This window comes from Harpegnathos saltator, unplaced genomic scaffold (genome assembly GCF_003227715.2).
Source record: "Harpegnathos saltator strain DR-91 unplaced genomic scaffold, Hsal_v8.6 scaffold758, whole genome shotgun sequence".
NCBI classification, from domain to species: domain Eukaryota; kingdom Metazoa; phylum Arthropoda; class Insecta; order Hymenoptera; family Formicidae; genus Harpegnathos; species Harpegnathos saltator.
In genome coordinates this window covers 279,424-296,011 of record NW_020230602.1, presented here as the reverse complement: position 1 = coordinate 296,011, position 16,588 = coordinate 279,424, and the positions used below count along the sequence as shown (strand labels likewise).

Here is a 16,588-nt window from a genome sequence, read left to right as displayed (position 1 = left end):
TTGTCGCGATGTGTCTCGTTCGCTCGTGAAATATCCGCTTTTCCCGCGGGTCCTGCCCCGCCATCGTAATCCATTTCTTTCAGTCGCGCCATTTTTCTCGGCGGAATAGCGATCCGGTTAGAATAACCAGCGACAATAACGCGCGAGTACGGATCGAGAGCCATTCGGCTGCCTCAGCTGCTCTCCGCTGCGAAGAGATCAGCATGCGGAGGACGCGAAGGAATCGTCGAGGGAACTTTTCTTCGTTATTCTTCGTCGTTTACGTCGTTTATGTCTCGGAAGCAGGAAAATCGATAGCCTTTTTCATCATCTTTTATTACGTATTTCCTCTTCGAGTATATATAATAATCTGTCCGTGAATTTTGGAGAGAATTTTCGCGGACTCAGACGGCCGAATGTCGCGGATCGATACTCGTGTCGCGCGAAAATGACCGGCGACGAATTATATTTTTTGCCGACGAAGACGACCCGCGCGTCTCCGCTCGAGACGTTCGTTACGCACGTGTCGTTCCCACGCGGCTGTATCGGTAATGAATCCGACTAGCGGGACGTTCTTACCCCCCGGGATAACGCGGCCTTTATCGTCCGATTTAATTTACCGCTGAAATACGACGTGGAAAAAAGTGGCTGCGGGCGAAAAGAAAGCCCGGCTAGGCAAAAATCTCCGATAATTCCCGGCCGCTTCGACGTCTCGCGCGAGCTCCCCGACGTGTCATATCGGATCAAATGACCGCGTTGAGTCCAGTAATGCTGAATTAGCCCCAGCGTTCCATCAGAGGCTCTCAAAGCTCGTCCGAGCGCCTTTTCCATTATTCGGCGGAAAAGCATCGCGACACGTTCGCGCGACTCGCTCGACACGAAATCCGACGTCTGCGGGATGTCCGCTGGAACGACACCGGAGATCCCTGTCCGAAATATCTCGCGTCCTCTCGTACTTCCTTAGATTTCACTGTACGGCCACATCGACGCACTTTGGGAACACCTGAGAGAGCCGAACGGGGTAACGTTAGACACGTCGCGTCCGCCAACTCGGAATCCGTTCGTTCCCACCGATCGGCGCTTTATACTTCAATTAATACTAAAATACGGGAAGAAGGTGTCGAGTCGAGAAAGAGACAGAGAAAGAGGGAGAACGACGACGAAGAAGAGGGAACGTTTACGGCTTATCGGCGTCGGCCGATACTCCGGTCCCCCTCGCGACGTTATCCCGAGCGCGCTGGTGCCATCCGTGTCTCGAAAGAGAGCTGGTTTCTATCGCGATCTACATAGTTGCATAACTTGAAGCGGGTATCGATGCTCTCGAAGGCGAGCGACCGCGTGAGGAGCGCGAGATCGCGATGCACCGCTGCGGTGCGCGGCGCGGGGACCTGGCCGGGGGCGCGGGGGTGGGGCTGAGGGGAGGGAGGATCCCTCGGGTGAGGGCCAAGGCGTGATGAGGACGGTGCACCCAAGCCCGATGTCCGATAACGAACCGGCGCTTACTACTGCCACAGGAACGACGATCTCGTTCCTCCTTCTCGCCTCGCGTCGCCTCGTCGGAGGTGTCTCGCTCGCTCGCTCGCTCGCGTTCGTTCGCGCGCGGATTACGCTCGCTTTCGGATTCGCGCGACTCGCGCGTATCTTGAACTGTTTCCTGCCGCGTTTACGGAGCCGGGCTTATAGGCACCTCGTGCCGAAGGAGGAGGAACCGAGACGCGCGGGAGGTTGCCGCAAGATCGCGACGCGACGCGACGCGACGCGACGCGACGCGACGCGACGCGACGGCGAGAATCGACGAGAGCCGCGCGAGATTTTTCGAGGCGCGACTTAGACGCGATTAATTTCTCACGTATAATTAGGTTCCGACGCGCGTGACGATCGTCGGTGGAAAGTTTCGCGAAGATGAATTATTGCGGACAGTCCCTTCTCTCTTCTCCCCCTCCCCCTCTCCGACTCTCTTGCTCCATCTCGCTTCCTCGCGCTTCCCGAGCGCGTCCCACTCTTTCTCTTTCTCGTTCTCGATCGTTGTGCATGCGGGCGATGATTTGCTGCCGCGCGTTTTAATTGGACCCGTATCGTATCACGCGTGGCTCCTTTTCACGCGTGCTCTACCTACCTACCGGCCACTCTCGCTTTCGCGTCGAGGATCCCTTGCTTTCTGCAGGATGTAGAAAGACGGTGGGTTCAACCTTCCACGAGCCGACTTCCGCGTCGAGCGCACCATAAAGGGCTGTGCACACTCGTACTTAAGGTTCCGCGCGCGGCACTCGCTCGAATTCCGCGCGCGTCGGCTTGACGGCGCGTGGAAATCAATCGAGAGATTAAGCAGCGAGCAAAATCGCACGCTCGTTGCCGATCGCGTCGGATCGCGAGAAGTTCCTTTGTGCGAGTCCCCGGACGAAAGCCACGGCCGTTCGCAGTCGCGCTCGCGCTCGCGCTTGCAATTAGCGGCGCCTGATAAGCGACTATTTTCATCGCCGTTGCGCGAGTAACGACGTGGCGCGACCACGGGAGAAACTCTCTCCGCTTCGGAATAAAACGCTAATCGCGCGCGCACTCGCGACACTGTGCGCAGACCTTAAAGCGCTCGATCGCGCAGGGACTACACGTGGGCGCTGTTTTTTCACCCGGCGTCGATTTTAATAAGGAACGACGACGACGACGACGACGACGACGACGACGACGACGACGACGGCGACGACGACGACGACGACGACGACGGCAACGGTGACGACGAGACGCGGTTATGACGGCTCGAAGGTGGTGCTGTAAAACCAAGTGATAAAGATACGCTCGCTCGCTCCGCGAGCGGCGAGGCTATCTGCCGCAGATATTGTTATTAAGTGTCGTAAAGTTTATTGCGGCGACTCTCGGGCCGCGCGCGCGTCCCGGCGGGTGTGGGTCGCGGATGAATTCATTGTAAATGCTCGCGGTCCGTTTTCTAGCCGGTGCACGCGGGCTTTTGTCGCCTTTGCGATCCGTTGGCTTTTCCGAGAGGGCGACCGGTGAAAGCTCTTTCTCTCTCTCGCTCTTTGGTCTCCACCTTCCTTGCGAATTACCGTTAGCTTTTCGATAAAACCCCGGAAACTTCGATAGAAACTTGATTCGAGATACCGCATTTGTAATATCGAGGTCGACAGATTGATTTTTCGATTGATTTTGCGATGAAATGGCCAGTTGTTTAGATAGCTGTTTAGATACGCCAGCGTGGCTCGCACGTCTTGCGCGAGGGGGGAGGGGGGAGTTTTTCAAGAAACTTAAGAACAGATGGAAGAAGCCGACAATTCGCATCGCGTCGCACGCGATTTTGCGCGATCGACCACGGGGGAATGTCGATTACACGGCAATTGCACCAAAAAGTGGTAGTGTATGTAAATCAGGTCGCGTGTTTGTTCGAAAAAAAAGAAAGGGACTTCGTCGAAGCCGCTCGAAGAAGAAATCGCGGGAGGCTGCCGGGTCGCGATCATTCATCCTCGTTGGGGCTTCTGTTCGGGAAAGTATCATTGATAATTATGCGCGTTGCCCGTTAACCCTGATTGGCACGTTGTTCCGTTGTAATGATGCAGCTGAACCGATCGATCATCGGCTACTGCAATTGCAGCCGCAGACAGCACCGCATCGAGCCGGTGGCCTGCTTCCTCGTGAGTCTTTCGGGTGGTCTAACAACATGCCTCTGGCTGCATTAAGGAACACGCTTGTATATACACACAGCCCAATTTATTTATAAAAGAGAAAGAAAAATCTAAAACACGCGAGAAATTCGCCGGTAGCTCCGGCAGAGAGAGAGAGAGAGAGAGAGGGAGAGAGAGTAGAATTTTATTCCTAGAAAGAGAGAGAGAACACCTCGAGAGACGTTTATAGATTGGAAGCTCGGAAAAAAAAAATGACGCGGCGATTAAGTCGTCAGATAATTCATATAATCGGAGGGGAAACTCCAATATCGAGCCTCTTCTCGTCGGCCGCGGCGTTCCACGTCGGTGTCTGCCCCTCTGATCCGAAAACTTGCGAAACACCGTGAGAATCGCGAGTAGAGAGAGAGAGAGAGAGAGAGAGACGATAACCTGGAAAAGGATAGGCGGGAGAGTCCGTCCGGTATCGCGCTGCCGCGAGCGGCAAAGGGAATATCGCGACGCGGCGGGCATTGTTTCAGGCAATCAAGGACTCTCTTGTGGTCGTGATGGCGCGAGTGACGTTCCGTTTGAGGTTTTTCCGCGGAACCCGACGTTAAACGTTCTTTGTGCTCGGCGGAGCGTGCCACGCAGGGGACATTGATTAATGCTACGTCGGCTCACTTTGCCGCCATTAGTCTTGGCTCTCATCTTCATTATAATGTCACGGAGCTAATCCCGGCGTCCATTCATGCGCTCCACGAAGTTTCGTCGCGCGCATCCGCGACAAAGGCCCTCTTCTTCGCGCTGCGGAGAATGCATCCTCGCCTCTGAGCCGCGCTCCTTAAACAGTCATTACAAACATCGAATTAATCCCGTCCCCCTTTCCCGGGTGGTCGATCCCGTGAGGAAGACTCGCCTGGCTCCCTCCCCCCAGCGGCGCGGATTAATTAAATAATTCCCTTGGAAATTCCACGGCTCTCCCCTCTTTGTCGCTCTGCCTCTCTCTCTCTCTCTCTCTCTCTCGCGCGCGCTCTCTCGCTCTCTCGCTCGTAGCTCGAAGAGTCTCGTCGGCGTTTCGTTTGGAAAAGTCCCCTGCGAGATTGAGTTGTCCAGCTGCACCCATCCATTGTGTATTCGCGCCCGTGGAATGCTCGCTCGTGAAATTAGGACGAGCTGGTCCCGCGCGTTTTTGTCCCTCCCAAAATAGCGCACGAATCATCTTATTTTAGAGCGCCACTCGAACTCTCGTGGACGCTCGTATTCTTATGTAATTACACAGTCGGCGCGCAGGTTTCTGCGACACAATTGTTGCGCGCTCGCGAATTGTTTCATTCCTCAATAGGTGAGGTGGTGTAATTATACCGTGTCACACCATTATACATATTCTCTCGCATTAGCTCCGAGGCTGCGAGATCCCTTGGATGTGTACAAATTTAATTATATCCTTGCACTGTGTGTGTGTGTGTGTGTGTGTGTGAGTGCGCGCACTCGCTCGCTCGCGCGCATCGTATCCTGCCTCGCGCGTCTTTAAGGCCTGCTCCTCTTGCCAGACGCTGGAAAATAAGTCCTCGCGAATCGTAAAGCTGTCAGTACCCGCTGACATTTCAGGCGCGAGACAAATTGTAAAGGCGATCCTATCGTGCCGTGAGAAACGCGAGTTTCTGCGTCGGACAGCCGAGCGAACGCGCGCTCGCGCGCGCGAGAGAGTTTCTCCTCTACGCAAGACTGTATTTTATTTGGCAAAGTGGCAATGCGCTGCGTGTTCGAATCCGACACCCGACAATTGCCATTCGCGAGAGAGATACCGTTACCGCGCGCGATCGCGTGCTCTCGCTCGCTCCCGCCGTCGCCGCCGCAACTTAACTTACGCAATAAAAGCCATTAGAAAAAGCGAATTCGATGCGATAACCGCTAATAAGATTAACGAATTGCCTTTCCGTGAGCTCTCGCGACGACGCGCGTATCGCATTTATGTCGCGCAACTTGCCGTACAACACTTTATTTAACTTTCGAACCGCGGGTCTTTTGTTTGTACATGTAATATAGTCGAGGGACAAAGTCTGACATACCTGCGGCGTCGAGATAACCCCACGACGCTAAAAATATTTCACCGGCTATATATATTTATACACAATACAATCGCGCGGCTTATATCGCGGAATATTTTTATATCGGTTCGGCGCGCGTACGACGAAGCGCCTTTTGATTATCGAAAATAATATTTAAGCGCGGCGTGCATTGAACGGGAAGAAATCGCAGCTCCTCCTGCCCCTCTTCCTTCGCCTCTTCCTTCCCCTCCACTCGTGAAGATTCTCCTTTAATGTTCATGATTATCCTACCACTCGTGCATTATATCCCGCGGAATTATAAGGTCGACGAAACGCGAAGAATCTCCATCGCGTCCGGGCCGAGGCGTTGTACGAAATGAAACGCCGGTTGTTTTTTTCTTCGACGCCCCTTTTCGCTCTTTTGGCGATTTTTCGCACCGCGAGATCGTGCTCGGGGTCTGATGATCTTTCTTTCTTTCTTTCTTTCTTTCTTTCTTTTCCTTTTTTTCAAGTAAATCATAAATCACGCTCGCAAGCACGCGAAAGCTGCGACTCGTTCACGTAAAGACAAAGAGGTCCTCCGTTCGGATCGACGAAACGGTACTTGCGTTCGCTGCTGCTTCACGCTTCGACTTTTAGCGCACGCGCTTCGGCTATTCCCTCTATTCGTAACGAGATCGTGTCGTCTTCGTTATACGGTCACTACCGTGACCGATTAAAACACTGCGTCAACGAGCCGGGACAAAGCCGCGGTACACGGCACTTCACTTAGCGAGACAAATATGTGAGCAGTGACTGATGGATCGGGTTCAGTGTCCTTTTGCGTCTCCCGCGTTTCTTTCTCGGCTTCACGGTGAAAAGTTGGCCCAAGGTCACTCTCGTGGTAGCTGATGGATGACGAGCCGATCTTCGCGACGGCAAAGCCGGACTACGCAAATATTGAATCAGCGCGCGAAGGGGAACACAAATCGCGCGGTCTTGCCCGACGAGGCTCCTTCTCTCCTTTTCTTTCTTTCTCTCAGGATCGCCGTCGCGTTTGCAATTTGTCGGCGTAACGACAATGAAAATACGCGAATCCGTGACACAAAACGGAACCGAGGGAAGGTCTGAAGACCCAACGGCGCCAGAATAAGAGAGAACCTTCGACGGCAATTAGAAGCTCGCGCGCCAGGAACGTCATAAAATCGTTCCCAGCGATTTTCCTCGACGAGCAATTGTCGCGACGCCTTATCGTCATCCTGCCGCCATCCACCCTCTTCCCTAAAAACTCAAAAAGATGTTCCGCTGGTCTAGGATTGTAAATATTACAGCTAAAATTTTCCGCCAATTTTTGTCTATCTGCTAGAAAATTGCCTGCGGTACATGGAATTTACAGCAACATTCTAGCGATATCTGTAGGAAAATTTAGGTCCCGTAGCTGAATATGAATCACCGCGTTAAGCGAAAATAAGAATAAGATGACGCAACTCGCGTGCCGCTCGCGTTTTAGCACGCGTGCTCATCTCCGTGCGCCGGCGCGTAGCACGCGCATAACAATTGAACGCGAGTAATTTTGATAGAACAGTTAGAAAAATTGGGCGAGTTATACAAAATACAGCGCTGGGTGTAAGAATTGTACATTTGTCTTTCGTCGCCAGTCTTCTCTGTCCACCACAGGCACCTTTGTCACATGTTTGCTGACTACAATTTGACTGGCTGCCACAAAGAGATTTTCTTGCTAAACTTGACGAACGGTCGGTCATCAATTTTGTCTCTGTCATTTATATTGGTTAGATACAAAATATACGCAATATCTTGCAGTGCTTGCTACTAGTCAACGCTTAGCCATTGCAGCTAATTTCTCGTACTTAAATAATTTTTGGCTGTCGACTACAAGATCATTGATCTCAGTGCAATCAGTCCATCAAACGCGCCTCCTATCAACTCGACTCGCTCGGATCTAAATCTGACGCGTATCGGCCGTTGCGATTTGGCAGCGCGCGAAATTGGCACGGAGAGGCCGCGACCGGTGCCCTCGCGGCTACGGCGTTCGCCTTCACGTACGTGACTCGCGAAATTCCCGGCCGCGGAAATCGTGTCGGTGACGGGACGGCAAACTCATTGGCGCCAGGCAGACAGAGAGAGAGAGAGAGAGAGAGAGAGAGAGAGAGAGACGCGCGCGCCGTGCGCTACCGCAAATATTGAGTTTTGCGGTGACAGGACCGCGTTTAAGGCGTTCTCTCTCGGACCGGGGGGCTTCTCTCGCCCGTCGATTCGAGGAAGTATCCTCACTCTCTGTAATTTGTCGGAATAACGCCGCGACTACGGGCCGGGGCGGCGGCGTCGTGGGGTCCTTCCTTCGTCGTAACCGCGAAATGCACTTCTCGCGAGGAGCGAGGAGCCGCGATTCGTTGCGGCGAGGATCTCGCCGTCTCCGCTCGGAGGGCGCGGAGGATGCCGGCGATTTAAGGGCGCAATCATCCGCGAATGTAACGAGCCGCGGACCGATGTAATCGGTCGGGGATGCAACGGTACAAGCGATGTAATCGCTTAAGGAGGCAACAATGTTCGCGCGACCGGTAAATATTGTAATCTCCGTTCGGTGAGGAGGAAAAACTCGAGGAATGTGAATATGAAATATGGAATTCAGTTAAATGAGAATAAAAATATTAAGTAGTTCAATTTGAGAAAAGAAGTGGAACAGTCTTAAATAAGAATCTAGAAAGAGAACAAACGGCGGTGGGAGGGGGAGGGTGAAAGATAGTCGCTGCAATTTCGCGGGCAACGCGCCGGTTGAGACACGATCTGCGGGATCCGCGGGAAAAAAGCGGCTACGATAACGATCTGTTCTCCAATTTTCAGTCTTATACGGCGTTTGCGACGGCGATCGAACGTGTCGTGTCAATGTTGTGAGACAAATATTCTTTTTCTACTCTTTCTTTGCTTGTTCGCCCCTTTTTCCTTTTCTCCCCGCCCCCTTTCTAAAGAGTGCCGTCGATCTGTCGCGTTGTGTATAGCTTTGAAGAAAAGCATATAATTGTAATAAAAATATTGGATCGATTCTTGCTTTTAATACCTAACCATTCATATCGTACGAGGATGTGAGTATCGCATACGAAAATCCGAAATGGGCGGTCGGAGCGTTGAAAAACAACAACGATCACAGTGAGGTCAATGGTGGGGAGAACGATGTGTTTACGTTTGGAAGACAGAGACGCGGATCATAAAAACGATGTCGCGATAGAGTTAGTTAGTCGCTGTTGGACGCCCGAAGTAGACGTGCCATCGCCACTGATGCAGAAGGTTGGTGAGTGTTAATTAAATCATTGTTTTCTAATATTCAACGGGTGACCGGGGTCGAGCATTGTTCCCTTATACAATTAATCCGGTTTCTCTTAAATCCGAATACCGGTGTCGTCATGCGTTTCTCTTTCGACACCGGTCCGATTCAGGTGTTTTCTTGATCGCCAGACCGGGCCTCGCCGTGCGTTTTCCCGGGGAGGGGAGGGGGAGTCCGGTGATGACCTGAGTGATCTGAGTCAGTAGCTGAGAGGGACATCTCGTGCGCTTCCCCTTGATGTCCCTTGATGTACCTCTTGGTGCTGGATGGTGAGCTTTAGGCTGGGATACGTTGGTGATTTCCTCGTGCGCTTCCCCTCGGAGATCCCTCCGAGTACTCGCCAGCGGTTCGAGTGTGCGCATTCCCACTCGAACCGCCGTTTTTGATCAATTGTCACGTGAGGAAATTGCGCGAAAGTCTGACTCGCAGGTGTTCTAGCACTCGGTGCGTCTCCGTATCCCCCCCCGCTCGACCTCCGCCGACGGCCGTCTGAATTCTATTGGGTTGGCAACTAAGTGATTGCGGATTTTAAATAAGAATGAAAATTCAAAATTTTTAATTTGCTTTTTAAAATTTTTTTCAATGCATGTATGCGATACATTGAGCTTCTCTGCAATATCACGTGTTGTGCTATGACGATCTGAATCGATAATGGCCTTGATATGGGTCTCATCGACTTCAACTGGACGGGGCCAGATCGTTGAGCATTTTTCAATGAAAGATCACCAGAACGAAATCTGGCAAACCAATTTTGACACTGCCTTTCTTTCAAGGCTTCATTCCCATATTACGGCACATAACTTCTTGTGTGCTTGCGATGCGTTCTTACCTTTTCGGAAATAACACAATAAAATATGTCTCAAGTGCACGTCTTGCTCTTCCATTTTTAAATTGGGATAAAAATAAAACTAAACAACTAATCGATATAATTTTTGTACTAAATGAAAGGTAGAAGTCCAAACAATAAGAAAAAAATATAGGTTAGGTACTTTGAACACGTTAGCGAAACAAAAGAAAGTGTAAAATCCATCTGTCGACAAAATCCGCAATCACTTAGTTGCCAACCCAATATTATCGTTACGCTATCTATTGCTTTTTTTGTGTTTACTACCTCGAGCTGCTCGTCTATTCATTCGGCTCTACGTATAAAGTAAATAAACAAAAGAAGAAAGTTCACGTCTCTAGGGACTCGCTCCCATGTTGTTCATACATCCTACACCACCTTACTCTTACAATATTGAGCGTAGCGTGGTGCGGCGGCCGCTGCCGTCGCCGCTGCTGCCGGCAGGACGAGAATTGCGAAATCAGCACCGCGGAGTCCTATAACATTATCCGTCCCCGTGTGTTTCTCATTTCGCACGTTTAATCCAGTCTAATGCGCTTTCAGAGAAACTTAATTGAGGAAGTAATGAGGTAATAAATAAGGTAAACTTGAATTCGCGCGGCGGCTGGGTTCTTTTCACCGTCCGCCCGTCCCTCTCGCTCTCTTTTTCCCCTTCTTATACGAGTAGCGCTTTTACGCAATAGAATTAGAGCACTTGTCGGCCCGCAGACGGGTAAACAAACGAGCAAGTTGGAGGAAGTTCAACACACACGAGGGATACGCGCGAAATTGTTCCAAGGCGCGCGTAGGAGAGGGCAGAGGAAGAGAGGGTGAGAGAGAGAGAGAGAGAGAGAGAGAGAGAGAGAGACCTCTCTCTTCTCGATTTCCGCGGCGCTTAGCTTTGATACGCGTGAGCGTTGAGCGCGAGAAATTTTTGCTTCCTTCTCGATTCCCCTTTATATGTGGCATATATTAAACGCCACGCGTATTATAGTGGAAATTGCGAGCGCGCGCGAGGTGGTAGGGGCGATATTCCACATCTAATAGAAAATACTATGTGGAAAAATAATATGATTCGTACTCGACACCACATTGACAGGCAAGCGGAATTACTTTCACGGTGTCAGTGTCAGTGTGCCGTTGAGAAGCAATAACAGTCAGTAGGAATAGGCGCGGCCGGAAACGTCAATTTCGAGCCGAGCTAATTCCCGTTGGTAGTCGCGTGGCTTTTTCGCGCGCGGACGAATTCAATTTAAACGCCGTTAATCGTCGTGCCGCGTAAATGGACGTACCATTCGAGAGATATGAATTGTAATTGTATTACACCGATGCAATTTCCTCCGCAACCTCGGGCCTCCAGGACCTGAAAGGATCTAACGTTCCGTGGGAGTCCCGGGAGGGCGGCCGCGGAGGAACATCGGACTGTCTGAAACTCGAGAATGTGGACGCGCGAAAAGATTCCGATAACGTGCGAGGCGCGTGACGTAGTCAGGAGAGTCTGAGGATGTGAGAACGTGCGATGATGTCGAGAAGATCGCGGTCTCGATCGAGTCTCGGAAAATCCACGGGAACGGGTCTCGTTCGTACACTTTTCCCAACGATGAGATTTTTCCAACTGGGAAAAATTTCCCATCAATCAGGAATCTTTTCTGGCTATCGCGCCATTTTCCTAATTATCAGGAATATTTCTGATCATCGCGAATCTTTTTTAATTACTTCAAGGTTTTTTTTATTATCACGAGTTGTGTTAATTATTACGAATTTTTCAGTCGGACACTCACGCTCATTTCAACGTGAAATCATCACGACGCACATTGCTCGCCGACTGCGCACCGGTTTGTAACAAAAGCTTCACCTCTCGTCACCTTGGCACCTTGGCGCTATTCCACGCTTCGAGAGTCGCTCCATTTCTGCACCCGCGGCCGAACCTCCAGCCAGATCGTGGTAGCACAGGTATGGTAATCGAAGGAAAGGTCGAAAGATACGAATCGGAATGGGGCCAGCGCCGCCCTTCGACCTCGCGCCGCCTTCATCGTCGCGATGTGCGTGCGTGCGGCGGAATTTCGTCGATCGCGCGAGATCGATTTGGCATGAATCTCGATCGCATCATGACCTCAGCTGCGCGGCCGATGCGCAGTTTCGCGGCCGGTCCTCAATTATAACGGCTCACGCGAAAATGCAGTTTAAATTGCAGGTTCACGTCATCTCTCAGTCGAGGCGAGGGAAACGATTTCGGCCGGTCGGCCGACCGAACGTCCGTTCGTTCGTTCGTTCGTTCGTTCGTTCGTTCGTTCGTTCGTTCGTTCATCCAGCCGGTCGAGCGACCGACCAATCGACCGGTCGGTCGGTCGCTCTCGGGTCTCGGTTTCGAATGATCCAATCAAACGTATATACGCAGTGCACTCCCGCTCTCCTCCGCGGCCGCAGCCGCTGCTCGGTAATGCGAGACCAACACACCGTTATATTCATCACGGCCCTCCGCGCTGCCGCCGCCGCCGCCGCCGCCGCTTCTACACAAACGCAGAAACGTGCGTGCCTGGCGAAAAGGGGAACGCGACATCACGCGAGGACACCGCCGTCGCGGAGGCGCGTTCTCGAAAAAAAAAGCGGCGCATTCCCGCCGCTTCAGTTCCACTTTAACCCCGTGATTCGCGCGAATCCGCGTGTCCGCTTCCGTCTTCGTAACCGAAATACCGCGAGTCGCCAGTGCCGCGGCCCCTTTCCTCCCCGCCTTCCCTTCTCTGCCCCCGTAACGTCGCTAATTCCCTGTTTTATAGCGAATGGAAGGAAAGTTCGGTGGTTACGTTGACGCGGCGTCGCCCCCTTTCGCAAGTCTACGGCGTTGAAGTCTCCGGCGACTGCAACGCGCGCCGCGCCGCAACGGAACGGCGGGATCGGCTGCGAGCACGACCGCGATTAACGCGGAATAAACGCGCCGCGCCCCGGTGACAAGCGGCCATGCTTACCCGGCTCGGTGAAACCGCTGGACCCCGCGCGACGCATAAATTAAATTTAGCGGACGGTTACGCGAGGTTTCTTGCCTCGGAATTTTTTTATCGGCCGGTTCCGTATTCTCTCGTGGGCAGCGAGATTCTCCCGCTGATTATTCCGTTCACTTTGGCCACATCCTCTCTCTCTCTCTCTCTCTCTCTCTCTTTCTCTCTCTCTCTCTTTCTCTGTCTCTCTGTCTCTCTCTCTCTCTGTCTCTGTCTCTCTCTCTCATCACGTCGACTGCGCCGCGCTGCTTTCCGCCGAGCATTTCGAAGTTTGACGTCAAGTTGAGATACAATCGATTTAAATAATGATCAAGTTTGAACAATCACACAAGGAACGCGTATACTCGTCAATCGATCAATTCATCGTGCACCGTTCGCGATAGTTCGCTCCGTCGGCTCTCGATCGGCCGGATATTTCATTCGTTACGTACAATTGTGCGGTTGTGTGTTCTGAGTAAATTAATGGGACGCGTCAATATCACAGAGTACCAGTCACCGGCGGTGACCCCCGGGGCCACTCGACTTGTTAATTATCTCTCTCGGGGGGAATTACATTTATAGTTATCGTGAGAAACATGCGCGATCCGCGAGTGAATCTTCTCCGCGTCTCTGCATCTCCGCGCGGCGCGGCCTCCCGCGGTCGGCCGTCGTCTCCTCGCGGTAGCTCTCGCTTGCAAACGGCGCGGCGAGTTTTCAAGTGGCACTTCAATCGACCCCGCTCTCGGTCCCACCGTGAGACAGCGTAAGATCGCAGGCAGCGTGCGAGACGGTCCGGCCGGCGTGGCGCGGCGTGGCGCGCCGCGCCGGTTTCCCGCCGTAAACATCTCCGTCGCCGATCTATTGTTCGCCACGCGGACGAGCGAGAGCGCCCATAAGTCATTACACGTCGAGGGTTTGATTATGATCTCCATTGTAGCGACTGCGTCGTGAGCATTGTTCGCCGAGCCACCTGTAGCCGCACGATTTCCCCCTGACCTGTCCCCTCCCCCTCTCCTCGCGTCTCCGTCTTTCTCACCCCACCGAGTTCGCGCGCACCTCCCTTTCCTTTCCTTCCCTTCCCGCAATCGCGTTGCGACTCGCGAGCGTTTTTCCTTGTCGCTCGCCAATCTATCGAGATTATCTCGCGACTAGCCCTAATGGAAATCTCATTAAGTCCGCAGTGACGCAATCGGAGGCATCCGAGATTGTTGATCGCATCGAGGCTGGAATGGACTTTCGATCTCTCTTGAGCGAAACGATCGTCCGTTATGACGGAGACTTTGTGGAATGCCTCGGCGAGCGGCGCGTACTTTTCCGACTGAGAGCGCTCACTCGCGGCCTCGTCGCGCACGCGCTCGCGCTCGCGCTCGTACGAGGCCGGAAAAGTCGGCGGGTTCATAAATTGTCACGACGCGGAAGGCTTTCTTCCGAAAGTCCCACGAGGCATCGAGCCGTTAATCTTGTCGTATTCGAGGCATTGTAATCCGCACGGCACCGCGTCGTCGCTCGCTCGTGAACGGAGGAAAGCGCGCCTCCTTCTTTTCAGACTTATTCCGGCGCGACGAGGAACTTCCTTTCAACAGGCCGTACGTTTGTGCTTAATAACATCAATAAAGGGGATCCCACTCGAATGAAGCCGATGGTCGTCAAAGCGTGAAACTGATACCAGTCGCGAGAGAGCGTCGGATATTTTTAGTTTAAGGGAGGATACGCAAACACGCGTTGTCGTCTTCGTCGTCGTCGTCGTTGTCGTCGTCGTCGTCGATTTCGATTTCACCGCGCGTGCCCGACTGCTTCTTTCCCGAGCGCGGCGTAAAAAATTTAGGAATCGCCGGGATTGCATAGGTGTTAACCGGATGTGTCAAAGGAGAAAGTGCGCGACGTGTATTTATCGCGGGACCGGTCGTCGCTCGAATTAATTTCGGCGGAGGCCATCTTTTTTCTTTATCTCGCGCCGCTCATGGCCCGCCTTGCGTGGTCGTTGTGTCCCGAAGCGCGCGCGCGCGCGCGAGAGAGAGAGAGAGAGAGAGAGAGAGAGAGAGAGAGAGAGAGAGAACGGAAAGTCGCTCCAGGAACGAGACTCGGAGGCCGCACGAGGCTCTTCGCGAGTCACTCAAGCTTTCCGCGACCGGAAATTGGGGGTGTCGCGTGGTGACGACGGCGCTTCGATTTGAAATTTATTGACTCCCCCGATGCGTTTAGAGGTTGCAACTCATATGAGCTGAAGCGCGCGTTTAACTGTCCCGACCTAACCCAGAGATATCGCCTCCTCTTTCCGGATCGGCCTCGCACTAACTTATCCGCCTACCCGGCGGGATAAGAACAAAACGGAGAGACGGCGAGAGAATTTCTCCGCCGGCCGGCGCGCGAGGCCCAGCGACAAAACGTGTTCCAGCCGGCCTGTCAAACTTCGCTTTTTACGTGTAAAACAGCGGCTGGGCGTATCGAAGCTGTATAAAACGACGCCGGGCGAATTGCACTGACCTCAATACCGTCTTCTTTCCGTCTTTTCCCCCATTCGACGTTTCTTTCAGCTCCCACGTGTCTCATTCCGACGCGGCGCGACGGAGAGAAACGGCTGATTCTCCCTCGAAAGAAACTCGCCGCGATGAAGTTGCATTGTCCACCTCGTTAATTTCACCACGTCGACTGCCGTGTGACGGTACGGTGTAGCGTTGCGTTTGATACATTTGCATACGCAAGACGTAACCGATTGCGCGTGACGAAGTTACGGCCAATGGGAGCCGGCAGAACGAGCTAACAACGTGCGCATCTACAAAGGTCACTCCGTATTTACCGTATTTTCGCCCATTCGGGCTAAACTTTGACAAACAATAATCAATGAATATTTAATTGCCAACGTGTTAACTACGAGGCGGCCATCAATGAATTTCGCATATTCGCGCACGCGACGGAACTTACTCATGCTCTCGGAGAATATAACGAGACAACGATTTGCGCGTAAAGAAGCTCCGCTCATCTCCAGCGGGCACGGTTGGCGTCGTGTGTGCGTGTGTGTATCTTTGTGCGGGGCGATTCCTCTCGTCCTCTATGAAACTCGCGATGCCGCGCCTCGGAATGGTCGAGACTCGTCGCCGTACGAAAATAGTCGCGCGGCGTCTCGCGAGGTTTTTCCTGGAAGCGCGGTGAAGAGATTCCAGATCTTTTTCTTTTCTCTGCCTCTCTTATGCCGCTCGTCCCTCCGCCCATCGCCCTGCGTTTTATTTCGCCCCTCCTTGGCCGTTTCTTTCTCCTTTTTTTCGCGGCGCGATGAGTAACGAGCGGACGCTTCCGAGGAGGCGCGCGGCGTCGTGAGTTATACGCGCGAGGGTGCGAAGAAGTGGTCAGACCAGTGTCAAATCTCTGCTTTCACTGCGCTTGTGTGTGACCCACAAAGGCGACCGCGCGCGCCTCTCTCGCTCATACGCACGAGCACGCGAGCGAAGCAGATCGAGCGAGAAGCTTGTTCACCGCAGAGGCCGTGAATTACCGACACACACATACATACGGCAACGCCACACATGCACACGCACGCACACACGCACGGACGGAGAAAATGGGCAGGGAGGAAGGGGACAGCAGAAACGAGCCCTCGTGCTACCGAATGCTCATTATCCTCCGACGTCCGAGCGGGCTATATCGCTTTGTAACGAGCAAAAAGCAGGAATAACGAAGCCTAGCGACCAGGAGGAGCCTGGTCGTGTGGCTACTTTGTGTCCTGAAAACTTACGGAGACGCCCGCGGATTCTCGTGATCCTTAATCGCGCTGTTTTCGCGAACCGCCTTCAGATACCTCGAGTACTTTCGTGGTTTTTCTTCCTTTTTCAATCCGC

At 52.9% G+C, this 16,588-nt stretch overlaps 1 protein-coding gene across 1 annotated transcript in view; it reads left to right on the top strand.

Moving 5' to 3' along the window:
- The window catches only part of LOC105185066 (ras-related and estrogen-regulated growth inhibitor), a 104,120-nt gene that overhangs the window by 56,086 nt on the left and 31,446 nt on the right, over positions 1-16,588 (top strand). The window contains exon 6 of the transcript XR_003114061.1: positions 11,550-11,733. The gene's annotated coding sequence lies outside the window, so the exon portion shown is untranslated. The remainder of the gene's footprint in view (positions 1-11,549; positions 11,734-16,588) is intronic.